The sequence below is a fragment of the Stenella coeruleoalba genome (genome assembly GCF_951394435.1).
Source record: "Stenella coeruleoalba genome assembly, chromosome: 9".
NCBI classification, from domain to species: Eukaryota; Metazoa; Chordata; class Mammalia; order Artiodactyla; family Delphinidae; genus Stenella; species Stenella coeruleoalba.
The window spans coordinates 33,224,167-33,245,813 of record NC_137155.1 but is presented as its reverse complement, the minus strand read 5'-3'; the positions used below and the strand labels follow the sequence as shown (position 1 = coordinate 33,245,813).

At 35.2% G+C, this 21,647-nt stretch overlaps 1 protein-coding gene across 4 annotated transcripts in view; it reads right to left on the bottom strand.

The window, feature by feature from the left end:
• The window catches only part of TMEM196 (transmembrane protein 196), a 301,366-nt gene that overhangs the window by 216,050 nt on the left and 63,669 nt on the right, over positions 1-21,647 (bottom strand). For all 4 annotated transcript variants that reach the window (XR_013829718.1, XR_013829719.1, XR_013829720.1 and 1 more), the window contains exon 2: positions 8,050-8,164. The gene's annotated coding sequence lies outside the window, so the exon portion shown is untranslated. The remainder of the gene's footprint in view (positions 1-8,049; positions 8,165-21,647) is intronic.

Below are 21,647 nucleotides of genomic sequence, written 5' to 3'. Positions count from 1 at the left end.
GAGAAACAAAGATGCAAACACCTGAGATGGGAGAAGATCAGTGTGCACAGAAACTGTACATTGCAGGTACAGGTGAACTCAGAGGATGCTGGGATCATGAGTTAACAAGACATTCGATAGGGAATTTGATCTAGTCAGGAAGGCCAAGGAAGGATTCGCCAAGGGAGAAACATTGAAAGTAACAATGAGAACACTCATTTTTATACCAAAAACAATGTAAAATATTAAAATGTTTTCAACAATAGGCGAAATGAAGAGATATGTATCTTGAAAACATTAATCAGGCTGCAGATTAGAAATCCAATTACAAATCCAATTGGAGCTGGAGCCAATGATGGTAGGTCCCATAAAAGATTATTGCATGTTAAGGCTAAAGGTAACTGGGTTCTTGGAATCAGAGAGTGCCATGTTTAAACACATGGATTCTAGCTCCAAACTGCTCAGGTTTGCACATGGCTTTACGCCTTTCCAGCAGCTTACATAAACTCCTTATGTCAAGATTCCTTATCTGTAAAATGGAAATAATGACACAATCTCCTTCACAGAGTGTTTGAGATGATTAAGTGGGTTAATAAATAAAAAGCTCTTAGAAGAGTGCTGGCACACAGTAAGTGCTCTGTTAATTTGAGATATTTCTTTTAAGGAGGTAGAGGTGGGGATGCAATGGAAAATCAGTGTATATTTAGGATGAGTAAGCAAGACTACTTGCTAGATTGGATTTTAGGCTTAAGGGTAAACTTTCAAGAAAGATTTCTGGATTGTGCCTTACATAATGGGATAGAGAGAGGCATCAGTCATAGGAATACAGAAAGACAATCAGATTTGAGAGGAAAAGATCATGAGTATACATGGGACACGTTGGATCTGAAATGAGTTTGAGATATTCAAGAAGAAATACCAAATAAGCATTTGCATATAGAGACTTGGAGAACAGATGAAAGATGTTGGCTAGAAATACAAAACTGAGTTATCTTGATAGAGGTGGGAATTAAAATGGAGGGTATGGATGGAAAGAGTTTAGAGTGAGAACAGAATGTTGTACATAACAAAGAAATGCTAACAGTACATAGTGTTAAGTTTAGGCTAAACTGAGAAGTAAGCAAAATTTTCAACTTTCTACCCTAACCTCTCCATCTTTCTCAAATGTCCTCCCCTTATCTTGACAGCCCTTACAAGTTGTTCAATGAATTAATATTGCTCCTATCTGTCTTATTAAACAAGGATTTATTTTTTATTTTTGGTAGCACTACGTGGCTTGTGCGATCGTAGTTCCCCACCAGGGATTGAACCCAGGCCATGGCAGTAAAAGCAATGAGGTCTAACCACTGGACCACCAGGGAATTCCCAAGCAAGGACTTACTTACCAAATTCTATAACCAGAGACTATAGTGTATGCTAAACAACCAGCAGTGAATAAGATAGACATATTCTCTGCTCTCATGAGACTATATATCATATAGTGAAAAAGCTAAGCAGCTAACTAAAACAGGTGACATGATAGGATGAGATCGAATGATTACCTTGGTTTGGGTGGTAAGGGATGGCCTCACTGAAGACATAACATTTAAACTGAGATTTTAAGGATAAAAGGGAGGTTGCCATTGAGTCATCATGCAGAAGAATATTTCATATAAATTTCACCACCTTACAGACACAAGCCTGTGAGCTCAAGTAGCAGAAAGAAGGGCTCTGTGAAGAGTGGTAGGAGATAAATTTAAAGCGGGTAGTTGAAGACCTAAATATGAAAGGCTTTGTAAGCCAGAGGAAGAAGTATGGTAATAAATAGGTACAACAGTAAGACACTGGAGAGTTTTAAGCAAGAGATTGACAAGATTCAATTTGTGTTTTAAAAATATCACTCTGGTTGTTCTATGCGTAGTATATTACAGCAAAGATAGAACAGAAGCAGGAAGACCAATTAAAAAGTTAGTGCTATAATACAGATAGAAAGGATGATAACTTGCACAATATCAGGAGTATATAGTGTAAACAGAGAGAACTGAAGAGTTTTTCACATAGTATGGAGGTAGAGCCAAAATAACAAACTGAAGAATTAGATGAAGAAAAGAGAGAAATAAAAGATGACTCTCAGATTTTGGACCTAAGTTAGCATGAGTGATGACATAGGCTGAGATATGGAATACTGAGGGAAAAGCAGATTTAGGGTTGAGAAATCAAGAGTTCTTAAAAAAACTTACAAACAATTACAAAGAAGCATTACTTTTTTTTTTTTTTTTTTTTACAGATCACTACATATTCATGTAGAAAATACAGTCTGGTGTTTTTTTAGAAAGTCAAAGACGGAGATAGAGGTTTTGATGTCAGGGCACAAAGACAGAACTGAAAAGTATGGGACATGATGAGGTACAGTGTATGAATCCAGAACAGAAAATGGTATGGGTACAGAGAAAGAGCCTGGGAAGAAAACTGAAATTGGGCAACTGATGATATTAGAGGAAACTGGGAGAGTGTGGTATTGCAGAAGCCACAAGAGGAAAAGTTCTTAAAATGAAGGGAGTGGTCATCTATGACCAATGTTGCACAAGTAAATAAAGGTAATAACAAGAGGTAGCTGGTGGTGACAACCTTGTCTCTACCTTTCCCACAAATACTTCATATTCTAGTTACTTGGTGATACAGCTTTCACTGAATTTACCTGATTTGTGTAATATTCTCTCAAACTCTCCCATTTTGACTAGTTACCTAGTCCACTAAATTAAGCTATGCAACATGAAGATCGAAAAAATAAAATAAGAACAATTCGAGATTTAACAAACGTTCTTGTTTCTCAAGCAATATCGTCCCTTCGTCCCGACCTCTGGACTGCTTTCAGTGTGAAAGATCCCTCATTAAATAAACAATGAAAAAAAAGATTTCAAAAATTCTTCAAGTGTCATTTTAGTTCTTAAATTTAGTACGACCGCAAGGGCTTTCCCTGATATTTCAAGGTTGTTAGCAGTTAAAATTTTCAAGTTTCAGAGATACTCATCATCCTCCATCAATTAGTACTACCCTCAAGAGTAAGAGGTAAAATTAATGAGGTTGTAATCCATGCTTGTGGCTATAGAATATGACCCCTTTCTGATTCAGAAAATTTCCTCTTTTCATAGCCATTATCAAAAACTTCACTCAAACAAATAAAAATAAATGTAGGAGAAACAAAATACCTGTTATTGTTTTGTGGATACTCCCAAGAGCCCTCCATATTTCTTCAGATTTCAAGCAAAGATGATTAGGTTCCTAACATTTACAGGCTGTGTTGTGATTGATATAGTTCATCACTGAATTGCATTTTATTTGAACTCTTACATGTATAAACTATTTTTTATTACAATTTGTAACAAATATCACAATAAAAAGTCATGGCATGCTATAGTTGGGAAATTCTTTCTTTTGACTGATCCTGGCCAAACATCAAGTTGTTTAAATTTAGTTTAAATTTTATTTTTTTTATTGAGGTGAAATTAGGTAACAAAATTGTTTTAAAATGAACAATTCAGTGACATTTAGTACATCCACAATGTTGCGCAACCACTACCTTTATCTAGTGCCAAAATATTTCCATTACTCCAAAATAAAACCATATACACATTAAGCAATTATTCCCCATTTGACCCTTCTCCCCCATTTCAGACCTTGGCAACCACCAATCTGCTCACTGTTTATACAGATTTATCTATTCTGCACATTTCATATAAGTGGAATTTTACAATATGTGACATTTTGTGTCTCAATTCTTCCACTTAGCATAACGTTTTCTAGGTATATCCACATTTTACAATGTATCAGTACTTCATTTTTTTTTACAACTGAATAATATTCCATTGTGTATTGGTATATAGATATATACCACATTTTTTTTTCCATTTATCCATTGATGGACATTTGGGTTGTTTCCAACATTTTGGCTATTGTGAATGGTACATGAACATTCATGTTCAAAAACCTGTTTGCGTATATGTTTTTAATTCTTTTGGACATATATCAAGAAGTGGAATATGTTGGATTATATGGTTATTCTGTATTTAACTTGCTGAGGAACCACAAAACTGTTTTCGACGGATGAACCACTTTGCATTCCCAACACCAACATACAGGGTTCCAATTTCTCCACATCCTTGTCAACACTTGTTATTTTTCTTTTATACTTATTGTAGCCATCCTTGTGGATGTGAAGTTTTATCTCATTATAGTTTTGATTTGCATTTCTTCAATGACTAATGATGCTGAAAATCTTTTCATGTGCTTATTGGGCATCTATATCTTCTTTGTATAGATGTCTATTTAAGTTCTTTTCCCATTTTTAAATTGGGTGGTTTAATTTTTTGTTGTGCTGTAGGAAGTCTTTATATATTTTGGATTCCTGACCATTATCAGATATATGGCTCACAAATATTTTATCTCATTCTGTAGGTTGTGTTTGTACTTTCTTTTTTTCCCAAAACAAACAACATTTTATTCAAGTATAGTTTATTCACAATGTTGTGTTAGCTTGTGTTCTCATTTTCTTGATAGTGCCCTTGATGCACAAAAGTTTTTAATTTTGATAAAATTCAATATATTTTTACTTTTGTTGTCATAGCTAAGAATTCATTACCAGATGCAAGGCCATGGAGATTTACCCCTATGTTTTCTTATAACAGTTTTATAATTTTATCACTTATATTTAACTTAACTTTTTTGAGTTAATTTTTTATACAGTGTGAGGTAAGGACCTAACTTCATTGTTTTGTATGTGGATATACAGTTGTCCTAGCATCACATGTTGAAGACACTTTTTTAACTGCTGATGATCTTGGCACTTGTCAAAAATCCGTTAAGCATAGATATATACGTTTACTTCTTTCTCTCCAACTCTATTTCCTTTTTTTCATTTCTTATGTATAGAAACACAACTGACTTTTGTGTGTTGACTGAATATTTTACAACCTTGCAGAATTGATTCAAGGTTCAGAAAGGATTTCATGAATCTGTTTCCAGTCATTTTAAAGATGTCAAATTTACATAATTCTCTGGTTGGATTTTTCCAATGATCTATAAATAATCTGAATTACTTTCTATTATCTATAAACTAATTGTAAAGTTTAGATGGAGAGGCCAGAAGAGCCAACACAATACTGAAGGAGAAGAACAAAATTGGAGGACTGATAAGACCTGATTTCAAGACTTACTTAAAAACTATGGTATTCAAGACAGTGTGGTATTGATGAAAGAACAGACAAATCAATGGAATAGAATAGAGAGCCCCAAAATAGACCTACATAAATATAGTCAACTGGTCCTTGACAAAACAGCAAAGGCAACACAATGGAGCAAAGAAAATCTCTTCAACAAATGGTGTTGGAACAACTGGATATCCATCTGCAAAAAAATAAATCTAGACACAGACCTTAAACCCTTCACAAAAATTAACTCGAAGTGGATCATAGACCTAACTGTAAAACACAAAAATGTTAAACTCCTAGAAGACAACATAATAGAAAACCTAGATGACCTTGGCTATGGTGATGCCTTTTTAGATAAAACACCAAATATACAACCCGTGAAAGAAATAATTGATAATTTGGACTTAATTAAAATGTAAAACTTCTGCCCTGTGAAAGAATATCAAGAGAATGAAAAGATGAGCCACAGACTGGGGAAAATTCTTGCAAAAGATACATCTGATTAAAAAACTGTTATCCAACATATATAAAGAAATCTTAAAATTCAACAATATGAAAAACAACCCACTTAAAAAACGAGCCATGCTAAAGGAAAAACAAAAATGGACCAAAGATCTTAACAAACTCTTCACCAAAAAAAAGATACACAGATGGCAAATAAGCATATAAACAGGTGCTCTGTATCATAAGTCACCAGAGAAATGAAAATTAAAACAACAATGAAATAACAATGAGATACAACTACTAGCATGGGCAAAATCCAGAACACTGACAACACCAAATGCTGACAAGGATGTGGAGCAACAGGAGCTCTCATATAATGCTGGTGGGAATGCAAAATGGTACAGTCATTTCAGAAGACACTTGGAAGGTGCTTACAAAAGTAAATATATTCTTACCGTATGATTCAGCAATTGTGCTCTAGTATTTACTTAAAGGAACTGAAAACTTTTGTCCACATAAAAACCTGCACACAGATGTTTACAGAAGTTTCACTTATAATTGTCTAAACTTGGAAGCAGCCAAATCCTTCAGTTCCTGAATGGATGCATAAACTGTGATACATCTAAACAACGGAATATTATTCAGCACTAAAAGGGAATGACCTATCAAGCTATGAAATGACATGAAAGAAACTTAAATACATATTACTAAGTGAAAGAGGCCAATCTTAAAAAGCTACATACTGTATGTTTCCAATTATATAAGATTCTGGAAAAGTAAGAATTGTGGAGGTAGTAAAAAGATTAGTGTTTGCCACTGGGGAATTGGGGGAGGGTGGAGGGACACAGTGGAGATGAACAATCAGAGCACAGAGAATTTTGGGGGCAATGAAAATGCTTTGTATGATATATGATTATGGATATATGTCATTGTACATTTGCCCAAAGAATGTAGGATACCAAGAGTGAACTTAAAGGTAAACTATGCACTGAGTGATTACGCTTTGTCAATGTGGGATCATCCTTGGTAAAAAGTGTACCATTCTGGTGAGTGATATTGATAAGGGGGGAGGATATTTATGTCTATAAGCAGGGAATGAGAAATCCTGTACCTTTCTCTCAATTTTATTGTAAACCTAAACTGCTCTAAAAAGTAGTTTTTTTTAAAAAAAAGAACACTTCAAGAAATCTTTCTAAATCACTTGCTGAAGCCTAAATATGTCATCCTTAATATATTTACTGACCATCTGTTTAGTAATCCTATCAAGGAAAGAAATAAACTATATCCATCATGACTTGTTCTAAATGAATACATGCTGATATTTCATGATTGTTTTTTCCCTAGGTACTCAAATACTATTCGTTTACAATGTACTCTAGAATCTTGCTGAGATAAAGTTATTAGTCTATAGTTTGTGAGATATGCTGTCTTTTTCCTTTTGAGAATAAGAACTTCTTTCTAGCTAATAGCCATAGTCAGGGAGAAGATGAAGAGAATTAAGAAATGTTTAATAAGATTTATTGCAGAAAATGAAAATTTTTAAATATAGTGCATAGAATTATATTGGAAAGGAAGGGTGAAGTTATATGACCCTGAGAAGGAGGAAGGGAACTTAAACTTTCACCAAGAGAATAAAGGATAGAGAATGATGACAGGAAAAGGAGAAAGAAAAGAATGTAACAATAAGTATAAGAGATTGATCCCAAAGAAGGAGAAGATACATTCTGGAAAGAAAAAGAAAAAGAAACAAAGAGCATGCTCACCAAATACTGGCAAGCTCCAAAAGAAAGTGAGAACTTGAAGCATTTGACAGCATTCCGAGATGTTACACAAAAGTTTAAAGTATTCTCAACAAACTGAATTAGAATGAAAGATCCAAGTTAAGAGACTTACAAAACTACAGCTCAGGACCCACCCTTGACAATTCACGTGTGTCTAATGAAACCAGGGATGGCACATGGAGGCCAGGACGGTGGAGTAAGACAAGGTAATTGTGATTCATTCCAATTCCCCCACCCTATAAACTCTACTAAAACTGATAGTGATCCCTTACATAGCACATAACGCCATGCCCTTGAGTCTTCAGATGGATTACTTTCTTTAATACTCACAACAATTAAGTTCTACTGCTATACTCATTTTGTCAATAGATAAATTGAAATTAACAGAGATTAAGTAATTTGGCCCAAATCACACAGCTAGCACGTGGTGGAAATGGCATATTAATTTCAATTCTGTTACTTCACAGCCTAATTTCTTAACCAGTAAGTTTGTAACCAAGGGTTATCCCACTTGATTTTTCATGATTGCTCCTCCTAAAAGTTAGATATAGCCAAATATAAGTTTGAAAAAAATTTTTTTTTCTGGATATACAGAACCAAAAAAAGTGCTTAAAGTAATTCAGGGCTGAATTATCAGGAGATGAAATTGTCACACTTACCTTCTGTTCAACAGGATCATGCAGTGCAGTGCCCGGGCTGATACTCAGAAGCCAAAAGCTAATTCCTTTATCATTTAGGCACACCAGTATCTCAGGCTCAAAGGGGGGTTCCCTCCTGTATGTAAAATAATACACATGGTTAGTCTCAGCTCCTGTGTTTTTGCATTGTTCTCATCCCTAAGTGTAATAGAACATAAAATAGTTTGTTAACGGCAGCTATGTTTCATTCAATCCAATTCTGAACTGAGTCAGCAAAATTATTCCAAGCCTGACAAGTTTAATGCTGTTACAGTTGTATTCCAGGGGGAATTTGGCTACACTGGAAGGTACCCAAACGGGGAGGCCAGAGCAGGGTAGTGTTGTCTGATGCTCCCAATTGAGCCAGGGACTCAAGCAGCCAATGAACTATAAAAAGATTGAAGCAGAGAAGCTAGTAGGACAAATCTAACATAGATTCCTTAAAGCAGATATGAGAAGAGATAGAAGCCCAAACGAGCAGATGCCAAAGTCAATTCCTTCATGACGTTCTGACATAAAACTGGTTTACTGCAACTTTCTTTAGAAAAGTGACTCAATCTCATAAAAACATTTAGTGTTAGCCATTTGGAATGAAAGTATGCATATATTTCACCAGTCAGCTCTTTGGGTTTAACTGATGATGATCAAACCCTAGTAGATTTGCTTTCATTCTGACATACAAAGTTTGGATATTAACCTGAAGCTCAAAATCCCTTTCTAGACTGGACCTACAAAATTGGACTGGATCATTTTCAACGGCTATTTGTTTTTTCTGGCTAGACTCATGGTCCAACGTGTTTTTTGTTGGTCAGGAAATACCAAAAGTACAGACTTTCCTGAGGAATTTGGCCATTTAGCTTCCGATTCTTTGCCAGAATTTAAGCATGTTAAAGATAGGGATAAACGGGATGCAAAAAGTGAAAAAAAGAAATAGCAGAAATTTTTAAAACTAGGAAAGGGACAATTGAATTCTTTTGGTGTATCAAGTGAAGACCTTACAAAGACAACAGCAAGAAAATAAAAGTTTTGTAAGCAAGATGTTTTACAAAATTTATATGCTTTAATTTAGGTTACTGATTAAAATTGATGATTAAAAACAATATGAGACCAAATATTCCCTGAAATTGAACAGTGAAATATGACAGTAGTGAATTTTTGACATGTCAGATCAATTTTCTTGCTTCTCTTTGATGAGCAAGATGGTCATTATAAGATTCTTCAAAATGGAATAAAAATGACAACTGGATAAGACTGATTAAATATTACTGCCAGATTGATATTAGACAAGAAAAGTCAAAAGCAGAACCGTGAACATTTCCTGAGCATGTGCCATACCTATTGCTTTATCTCATCTCTACCTGGAAGAGGTAGTGAGTTAGTGTAAAACTGTTTCTAAACCAGTATAAAGAGGGCAGGTAGGTCTGGCAGCACCACGAGGAAAAGGAACCTGGGAATGCCTGGATAAGGTAATGGGCTCTGGTCTAGACACTGTTAAACTCAATTTGGCAGTACTGTACTGTATTTGACTTGAGACTTAGTTAAAATACTGCAGTGGGTGGTTCTGAAAATAAAAATCCAGTTAAACCATCTGGCTCTTCAGTTATGCAAAATATAAAACAATTTGCCTAGATTCCCCTCTTTCCATCACTCCCTGTTGACTTGCATCGCTAGATTCTATTTTGGGCATTTTTATTATTCAGAAAAATATTTGAGCATGCTGACTCCCCCTCCACCAATTGACTTTGACAGCAAAGCTTTTCAAAGCATTAACAGTCACGGATAAATTATCTTTGGAAAAATAAAAACACAGTCATTAGACCAAATGATATTTTATATACTTCATTTTACTATCACATGGTTTTATTTTTTGAAATGAGGTTATATATAGATGTAATTTACTTAGTGCTTCAGTGGCTGGTTTCTAAAGTTTTGTAAGCTATCAAACCATTATCTGACCTACTCAAATACTAAACCTTCTAAAATGGACAACAGCCAATCATGAAGTGACAACAATACAGAGCAACAAAACGTATTCGGGTACAAATTCATATTTAATGGATATAAACCTCAATGGTTTTGGAACTGAATGCTAAATATAGTTAATCTAATTTACTAACAATCTCCTTTAAAGCAATCTATACTTTCTCAGAAAATTAAATACACTATTAGACATATTATTTTTGGAATGCAGATTTTCTTCTTTGGGAAGTATATCTAGAAAAATACACATATAAGGTTAACCAATATATGAAAAAAAGAAATGTGTAGTTTATGAAATCAGCCTTTTATTTTTGGCAAGTGTGTCTTGGCTTATAAACACTAAAACATCTAATATTAGTAATATTCAAAGAATTATATAGCTATACAATGATACTTCCTAAAATAATCAACTTGAAAAAATTACAAAGAATTTCAATTACTCAGTATTTCTGAGGCAACTGAAATATATGCATATCTATACACTGTTGGTAAGAGCGTAAAGCAGTAGGAAATTTCTGGAGTGTTATTTGATAATAAATATAAAAACACTTAAAAATAGACTTACCCTTTGACCCAGAAATTTTCATGTCTAATAGTTTATTCTAAGGACATAATTGGAATAGTGTACAAATGTTATATATATATATGCATGTGTGTATATATATCTACACACACACACATACATATATATACATATATATCTTGCATATATATATGCAGAAAGGTAAGTGCTTTATTATGTGTATATATATCACATATATAGTGTGTGTGTACATATATATGTGTATATATCAAGGCAGAACTTTATTTTTAAGACTGGGAACAAACTAAGCATAAATAAATGTGGTTATGCATGATATTTCCAAAGACTACAGTGTTATGAAGCTAGAAAAAAATAATCATTTAAATTTATTTTTATTAACATGGCAATTTATTGATGATTATAGTATTAAGAAAAAGGACATTTATGACATTTGAGTGGCATGACAGTGGTTTCTGTTTCTGTGTGTGTGAATGTATTAAAATGTGGGAGGGGACAGAAGAACAAGAATGGTGGCATGCTGAAGCTGAGTGATGGGTTCATGACAGTGCATCACACTCACCCTTCTACTTTTGTGCGTTTGAAAAGTTTTCAGAGCATTTCTTTTTTTAAACACACAAGATTTCATGCTACTTTTTAACAGTAATATCTTTGAGTGGTGGTCCTGTGACATTTCTTCACTCTTTTTTGCTTATCAGTGAACACATATTACTCAGTTAATATTTAAAAAATAAAAATGAACAAAAATTAAATCTACAGAAAAACATGCTTTGCTTGTTGTTTCCTCAATTCTGCACTCCACCCAAGTGTTGCTGACAGTGCCACCTTCTCTCTCAAACCACTTGCCGGCCAAAGCCAATTCTTACTTTGGGCTAAATGGGTACAGTATGTTGTACCTCAGAAAACCTTTGGTTCTGCATCAGTCTCTTTGCTGCTGCTGGACTCGTACACCTATCGCCAGTCTCCTGCTGTTCTTCTTGCTATCACCCTGAACTGATACTCAAGTCCCAGCAATCTCCCTGGGCTGAGCTCTTTCTTTCTCTCATTATTCTGATTTGCATTTATGTGTACACGGACCTACATGTCTGCCTGCTCCTCCTGACCACAGTCAATCTTCGTCCTCACAAATCTATCCTCACACCTGTCCTCTGGCCTTCTGCTCTGGCCTTTGCCCTTTGCCTCCCTAGATTCACAGCATCATTTGGTTTTCCTCCTGTTAATTATCTTTACACATCTGATTTCCACGGCATATTGTTAACATCAGTTCTGTACCCTGCCCAAACCAACCACCTCCATGCACAGTGCCCAACTCTGGTGCTACCTAAGTAGGAAATGAAACACATCTTAGCAGAGAAAATTAGGTGCATCAGTTATCAATGAGTTGATCTTGAATTGTTGACACTTCTATATTGTCAGAGATGAGATACGTGACTGTAGGGAAAGCTGGACTCTGGAGCTAGACCACCTGGACTTAAACTCAGCATCTGCAGCTCAGTAGCTATGGAACCTTAGATAAATTAAGTGCTTCAGTGTTACCATCTGTAAAATGGGAGTAATAATGGCTGGCTGGGAGGATTAAATGAGTGAATATACATAAACCCGACACGACACACAGAAATATTAAATTAGCATTTGTTCTTATTACTGACTCTAACATTTATTTTTAGACCCTCTGAACATTGTAATTACTAAACAAATACTTGTGGAAAGAATTTAGAATGAATATTAAATAACAAAAGAATAACAAAAGCACAAAATTATGTCTTGTATGAATGTGTGAATATATTCACTCCTTTAGTAAATACTGATTGAACTTCTATGATGAAGCAGCCACTGTGCTAGATACCGGGCAAAAGATTGAGAATAAGACAAATGAAGCCTTTGTCTTTACGGCACTTACAGTGTAATGGAGGTTAAATTTGAACTGATGAATGAATTTATCAATGGCTATGTGGATGCCAAAGAATGGGATTGTAACCTTCTTTCTGAAGTAGCTTTTTCTTTGTCAAATAAGTAAAACCATCACTAGGTATGCAACTACTATAAAAATTTTGTTTCTGTTCTTTTTGACCTTGAAAGGTGATTGATGACTGTATTTGTTAATCAAGATAAAGGTTGCTTACTCATTTTATAAGATTAGATCCAGTTTTAATTATATAAAGGACTGAACAGAATTAAACTTACTGCACATCAACACAGCAAAAATAGGCCTGATATTCACCTTTTTTGTTTTTTTCCTTATTTTTCCACAAGGAAAAATGGCTTTATTATTTTTATTGTATGTTTTTACAATGCATGTCTGATGAAGATTTCAATAATACATAAAAGGATAAAGTAAAACATAAAGGAAATCCAGTGCCCTGAGATAACCACCATTAATATTTTGTGAGAGTCTTTTCATGAATCTCTTCATGCATTCATATGAATCTACATTAATAGGACCATATTATAAATGATGTTTTCGTCATCACAACATTTCCTTCCTCCCTCTCTTCTTCCTTCAATTTTTGCCTCTATAAACAAAGTTGAAGTAACATTACATATGAATATTGCATACTGGTGCTTTCATTTCTGTAGGTTAAATTCTAAAAGTAGGATTTTGAAGCCAACGTGCCCATCAGTTTTAATTTTTACAGATACTGCCCAACTGCTTTCCAGAATAGTCATATCAACTGGCAGCAGTCTGAGGGTTCTCATCACTCCTGTCTTACCAACATTTGGTATTTTCAGGCTTTTACATTTTGTAACAGTTTAGTAGATATAATAATATCTCATTTTAATTAAGATTTCCATTTCCCTGATTTGCTCTTCTCTGGATTGCCTTTACATATTTAGGAATTAATTGGACATTCTAAATATAAGTGCTTTTGTCTTTCATAAATTCTATAAAAATTCACTGTTTTTCTCTTCTAAGGCTGGTTCTCTTTTTTCTTCTTATTCTCTCTGTTTAAAATACTATTAGAGGTAAATTTAAGAAAACTGAAATTGTATCAAGTATCTTTTCTGACCACAACACTATGAGACTAGATATCAATTACAGGAAAAAATCTGTAAGAAATACAAACACATGAAGGCTAAACAACACACTACTTAATAACCAAGAGATCAGTGAAGAAATCAAAGAGGAAATCAAAAAATACCTAGAAACAAATGACAATGAAAACACAATGACCCAAAACCTATGGGATGCAGCAAAAACAGCTCTAAGAGGGAAGTTTATAGCTATACAAGCCTACCGTAAGAAACAAGAAACATCTCAAATAAACGACCTAACCTTACACGTAAAGCAATTAGAGAAATAAGAACAAAAAACCCCCAAAGTTAGCAGAAGGAAAGAAATCATAAAGATCAGCTCAGAAATAATAGAAAAAGAAATGAAGAAAACGATAGCAAAGATCAAGAAAACTAAAAGCTGGCTCTTTGAGAAGATAAACAAAATTGATAAACCATTAGCCATACTTATCAAGAAAAAAGGGAGAAGACTCAAATCAACAGAATTAGAAATGAAAAAGGAGAAGTAACAAATGACACTGCAGAAATACAAAGGATCATGAGAGATTACTACAAGCAACTCTACGCCAATAAAATGGACAACCTGGAAGAAATGGAGAAATTCTTAGAAATGCACAACCTGCCAAGACAGAACCAGGAAAAAATAGAATATATGAAGAGACCAATCACAAGCACTGAAATTGAAACTGTGATTAAAAATCTTCCAACAAACAAAAGCCCAAGACCAGATGGCTTCACAGGCAAATTCTATCAAACATTTAGAGAAGAGCTAACACCTATCCTTCTCAAACTCTTCCAAAATACAGCAGAGGGAGGAACACTCCAAATTCATTCTATGAGGCCACCATCACTCTGATACCAAAGCCAGACAAAGATATCACAAAGAAAGAAAACTACAGACCAATATCACTGATGAACATAGATGCAAAAATTCTCAGTGAAATACTAGCAAACAGAATCCAACAGCACATTAAAAGAATCATTCACTATGATCAAGTGGGGTTTATCCCAGGAATGCAAGGATTCTTCAATATACGCAAATCAATCAATGTGATACACCATATTAACAAACTGATGGAGAAAAACCATATGGTCATCTCAACAGATGCAGAGAAAGCTTTTGACAAAATTCAACACCCATTTATGATAAAAACCCTCCAGAAAGTAGGCATAGAGGGAACTTTCCTCAGCATAATAAAGGCAATATATGACAAACCCAGAGCCAACGTCGTCCTCAATGGTGAAAAACTGAAAGCATTTCCACTAAGATCAGGAACAAGACAAGGTTGCCCACTCTCACCACTATTATTCAACATAATTTTGGGAGTTTTAGCCACAGCAATCAGAGAAGAAAAAGAAATAAAATGAATCCAAATCAGAAAAGAAGAAGTAAAGCTGTCACTGTTCGCAGATGACATGATACTATACATAGAGAATCCTAAAGATGCTACCAGAAAACTACTAGAGCTAATCAATGAATTTGGTAAAGTAGCAGGATACAAATTTAAGGTACAGAAATCTCTGGCATTCCTATACACTAATGATAAAAAATCTGAAAGTGAAATTAAGAAAACACTCCCATTTACCATTGCAACAAAAAGAATAAAATATCTAGGAATAAACCTACCTAAGGAGACAAAAGAGCTGTATGCAGAAAATTATAAGACACTGATGAAAGAAATTAAAGATGATACAAATAGATGGAGATATATACCATGTTCCTGGATTGGAAGAATCAACATTGTGAAAATGACTCTACTATCCAAAGCAATCTACAGATTCAATGCAATCCCTATCAAACTATCACTGGCATTTTTCACAGAACTAGAACAAAAAATTTCACAATTTGTATGGAAACACAAAAGACCCCGAATAACCAAAGCAATCGTGAGAAAGCAACACGGAGCTGGAGGAAACAGGCTCCCTGACTTCAGACTATACTACAAAGCTACAGTAATCAAGACAGTATGGTACTGGCACAGAAACAGAAATACAGATCAATGGAACAGGATAGAAAGCCCAGAGATAAACCCATGCACATGTGCTCACCTTATCTTTGATAAAGGAGGCAAGAATATACAGTGGAGGAAAGACAGCCTCTTCAATAGTGGTGCTGGGAAAACTGGATAGGTACATGTAAAAGAATGAAATTAGAACACTCCCTAAAACCATACACAAAAATAAACTCTAAATAGATTAAAGACCTAAATGTAAGGCCAGATACCATCAAACTCTTAGAGGAAAACACAGGCAAAACACTCTATGACATAAATCACAGCAAGATCCTTTTTGACCCAACTCCTAGAGAAATGGAAATAAAAACAAAAATAAACAAATGGGATCTAATGAAACTTAAAAGCTTTTGCACAGCAAAGGAAATCATAAACAATACGAAAAGACAACCCTCAGAATGGGAGAAAATATTTGCAAATGAAGCAACTGACAAAGGATTAATCTCTAAAACGTACAAGCAACTCATGCAGCTCAACAGCAAAAAAACAAACAACTGAATCCAAAAATAGGCAGAAGACCTAAATAGACATTTCTCCAAAGAGGATATACAGATTGCCAACAAACACATGAAAGAATGCTCAACATCATCGATCATTAGAGAAATGCAAACCAAGACTACGAGATACCATCTCACACCGGTCAGAATGGCCATCATCAAAAGATCTACAAACAATAAATGCTGGAGAGAGTGTGGAGAAAAGGGAACCGTCTTGCACTGTTGGTGGGAATGTGAATTGATACAGCCACTATGGAGAACAGTATGGAGGTTCCTTAAAAAATAAAAATAGAACTACCATACGACCCAGCAATCCCACTACTGGGCATATACCCATGTTTCCTGAGATAACCATAATTCAAAAAGAGACATGTACCAAAATGTTCATTGCAGCTCTATTTACAATAGCCATGACATGGAAGCAACCTAAGTGTCCATCCACAGATGAATGGATAAAGAAGATGTGGTACATATATACAGTGAAATATTACTCAGCCATAAAAAGAAACGAAATTGAGTTATTTGTAGTGAGGTGGATGGACGTACAGTCTGTCATACAGAGTGAAGTATGTCAGAAAGAGAAAAACAAATACCGTATGCTAACACATATATATGGAATCTAAGGAAAAAAGAAAAGGTCATGAAGAACCTAGGGGCAAGACGGTAATAAAGACACAGACCTACTAGAGAATGGACTTGAGGATATGGGGAAGGGGAAGGGTAAGCTGTGTCAAAGTGGAGAGTGGCATGGACATATATACACTACCAAACGTAAAATAGATAGCTAGTGGGAAGCAGCCGCATAGCACAGGGAGATCAGCTTGGTGCTTTGTGACCACCTAGAGGGGTGGGACAGGGAGGGTGGGAGGGAGGGAGATGCAAGAGGGAAGAGATATGGAGACATATGTATATGTATAACTGATTCACTTTGTTATAAAGCTGCAACTGACACATCACTGTAAAGCAATTATCCTTTAATAAAGATGTTAAAAATAAAATACTATTAGAGACAGAGCTTTTCACTCAATCCTTTCTATCACTTAACCTCTCTTTCGATTTTCAGTCTTATTGGTCTCTCTGTGGTATTTCTGTGTAATCTCTTCAGATAAGCAGTTCACTAATTTCTTCTTCACTTACTCCTAAGCAAGAATACCACCTCAACTAAGTTTCTAGTTTCAATCCCGTACTCGTTTCTAGTAGAGTTACTTGATTTTTTTTTCAGATCAACTAGTTGATTTTGATAGACTTTTGTTTTTTTCTTATTACTTTTATAATACCCACTCTGATTCCATCAACTTTATTGGGTGTACTTAATTTATTTTATAGTCTGTATATCTGATCATTCAAAATTGGCAGTCTATGTCCATCTGATTTTGCAGAGTTCTTTTTGTTTGTAGTTTTTTGTTATTATTATCTACCAGAGCGGAATCTTAAATATTCTAGGTATATGGTCATAACATTAGTGTATAGAGATAATTTTTTATTTTTTCCAATATTTATACCAGTTTTTCATATTTCTTGACTAACTACATTAACTAATAGTTCCAAAACAATGTTGAATGTTACTGAAAATTGTAGCATTCCTGTCTTAGTTCTGATAGTTTTTCTATTTAATTATGTCTACCTCCCCCATTACAAATGATGAATGCTAACAAACTTGGTACATAAACAGCGAAAGTTCATCAAAAACTCAAAACCCACAAAATGCAAACAAAAATGTACATTTATTATCCAACGATCATTTTCAATATATTATATATGCAAGGTATTATTTGGACACCTCTAAAAAGAACAAAGGAAACTTACTGAAAAATACATAGAGGATTAAAAAGGTGTTAAGTATTTCTCTTACCCAAACTCCCACAAAAAGTATAAAAAAGATTTAAAGGACATAGTGCACAAGGATAAAGACAATATGAGAAGGAAGTGACTACAACATGGTTTTGGAAACTAGGAAGCAGGTGGGTGGCTAGTGTGTTTGTTTCCTATGACTGCTTTGAACAATTACAACAAACTTGATGGCTTAAAACAACATACACTTATTCTCAGGTACCTTGACAGTGGAGCTATTTGGTGGGGTGGAAATCAAGAGAATTGGTTAGCCATGGGAGAAATCATGAGATTCCTCAGATCATCTTCCCAAACATTGGCAGTCAGATCACAGCCCCTCCCTTCTAATGTGGTGGACTCAGGGACACTGAACATTGCTAAGAAAATGACACTACATGGAAAATAAAGAGTATTCATTAATTATCATTGAAACCCAGAAAACTTTTCCCAGTTGGCTCTAAAAACACTTATTCATAGGCTGATACATCCCAGACAGGAGGATGAATGAACATTCTCTGAAGAAATATACAAGAATAGAACAGCAGATATTGACAAGTGCGGATCTTCGGGTAAAACCAAATTAAGTACTACACAGTCTGGGCTTCCCTGGTGGCACAGTGGTTGAGAGTCTGCCTGCAGTTCGTGCCCCAGTCAGGGAAGATCCCACATGCCGCGCAGCGGCTGGGTCCATGAGCCACAACTACTGAGCCTGCGCATCGGGAGCCTGTGCTCCACAACAAGAGGGGCCGCGATAGTGAGAGGCCTGCGCACCGCGATGAAGAGTGGCCCCCGCTTGCCACAACTAGAGAAAGCCCTCGCACAGAAACGAAGACCCAACACAGCAAACATAAATTAAAAAAAAAAAAAAAAAAGTACTACACAGTCAATTCTACCAGTAGATAAGACCCACATACTCATACATACCTTCAATCAATTTTTAATATCTATTTCTTAAGTCTGAATGTAAAGTCATATAAAACCAGGCATCTGAAGAAAGCCTCTAACATAAAGAATAAAGATGGAAGTAAACAAAAGTAACAACTGCTATATTTAAAATGGATAACCAACAAGAACCTACTGTATAGCATAGGGAACTCTGCTCAATATTATGTAACAACCTAAATGGGAAAAGAATTTGAAAAAGAATAGATACACGTATATGCATAACTGATTCAGTTTGCTGTACACCTGAAACTAACACAACATTGTTAATCAATTATACTCCAATATAAAATTAAAAGTTAAAAACAAATAAAACAAAAACAAAAGGATCTCAGCAAAGAAGAGCAGAAGACTTTTTTTTTTTTAAACTGGCACTTTAGATCTTCAGATAGGTTAGGGTTATTGTACTCATAAAATGAGAACATGAGGTAATTTTTTTTAATGTCATGCACAGAAAAACTAGAATCTTGGAAAGTAAAATTATGACAGTATAAGAAAGTCCAATAGAAAGGTTAGAGAGAAAGTTGAAGAAACCTCTCAGAAAGCAGGGGAAAAAAAAAGGAATAGAAAAGACTAGAATATAGTTCCAGGACTTAAAACATTGTACATTTAGAATTCCAGAAAGAAAAATGAAACAAGATGAAGAAAGGAAATTTATCAGAGAAAATGTTTAAAAATTCTTCCAAGTTGAACCATATGAATTTCCACATTGAGAGGGCTCATCAAGTGCTCAGCACAAGGTTACATAAGAACTACACAAAAGCATATCACTGTGAAATTTCAGAACACATGGGGACAGAGAGAAGATTCTAGAACCTTTCCAAGAGGAGTAAAAAGAGCCTACATTCAGGAATGAGAATGATATCAGGTTTCTCAATAGAAATGCTGGAAGCTAGAACACAGTGGAGGAATGCCTTCAAAATTCTCAGAGAATTTTCAACTAAGAATTGTATATCCAGTCAAGATACTAAATGAAGTAGACTATCCCAAGTTAAAGACATGTAAATTTGCAGTAATCTTACCACCCACCCATGCGTTCTATCTCAGAAAGGTGCAAGAGAATATAATCAACTAAGATGAAGAGGCTAACTAAGAAAGAAGAAAGGAGGGGACCCAAAAAACAAAAGATCCATAAAAAAGATTCCCTACAAAACAAAAATGAAAAGAATTCCCCCAAATATGGTGATGGGACATCTAGGACAGTTTTTCTCAACTGAGAGTGATTTTGTCTCCCAGGGGACATTTGACAATGTCTGGAGACAATGTAATATAACAAGTGGGGCAGTGGGCAGAGTGCTACTGTCATCTAGTGGATAGAGGCCAGAGATGCTGCTAAACATTCTACAGTGTACAGGACAGCTACCTACAACAAATAACCATCCAGCTCAAAATATCAGTACTGCCAAGGAAGTTAAGAAACCCAGTCCTAAGCTAACAGCTGTGAAGCAGGGTGAAACAGGAACAAGGGCAACTTAAAGATTTTGAATTCATTCTGTGGTCAATTTAGAACCACTGACATATTAGAGCTCAGCCTTAGAAGGTAACGTTTGACATATAAAATTATGATATAATGTGAGTAATGTAGTTATAGAGGTAGGCAGGAAGTACTTGGGGACTCGAGACATTTTCCTTGACTCTGTCACATTACTAATTTTTTGCCTAATATAAAAGACTCTTCATGATCTTGCCACAAACTACCCCTGCAACTTTATGTCCTGTTAGCTTCTTCCACTTTACAATTTGTGATGTTCTGAACACTCGTCACTTTAATTCTCTATTTGTTGCACATACTGTTCTTTCCTCTTGAACTTCTCTACCTTGTCCTCGCAAGGAATTAATGACTGATTTCCAAAACCAAGCTCCAAAAGTCAATAAAGCAGGAAACAATTAAAAATGAATAAATGGCCCCTAAATATCAGTCCATTCTCACTAAATTTTGAATAATATATATTCATCATATAAACAACTGATGAATGTATTAGTTAAGGTAATGCCAGGTACTGTAATCAACAACCCCCCAAATGTACAACAGCACAAGCACAGCAGAAGTTTCTTGTTCACTCACATAAAACCCAAATACCAGATTAGTAAGAACTCCCCCTTCCAGTAGTGATTTAGAGTTCCAGGCACCTTCTATTTTATACTTCTGCCTTCTTGGCTTCTAATTTCAGTGTGTTCATCAGCATTAAATGGGTGGATGGGTAAAAGCGGGCAGAATAATATATAGGAGGTTTTGATGATCTAGGCCTCTACGTGGCACACATCACTCACACTGCATAGGGCAAAACTCAGCCATGTGGCCATACAGTAAGGGAGGCTGGAAAATATCGTCTACCTGCACGCCCAAGAAGAGGAAATGGCTGCTGAATAGACAGCCCATCTCCGCTATTGTGTGGTTCTGAAAACGTTCTTATGTTCATAAAGAAACAAAAAACAAAAATACAACAAGATTTGCTTATTTATAAGGTACATATGTATTAATTGATTATCATACAGCTATTGAAATCACAGAACAGAATGACAGTGAATAGAAACATTAAGATAGAAACATGAAAGTATAGGCAAGCTCTTTGAATTTCACGGTAATAAGGAAGGTCAGAGGAGCAAATCCTATCAGTTTCATACCAGGGGCTGTTGTAAAGAGAGGGTATCAAGGGGTGAGCTAAACATTGCCACAGGCAGCAAAGAAGACACTGGTCTTTTCCCTGTGAGTCAGAAGAGTTAGAAGAGCTCTATTGGTTATCCAAAGAGAAAAGAAAGAAAAGC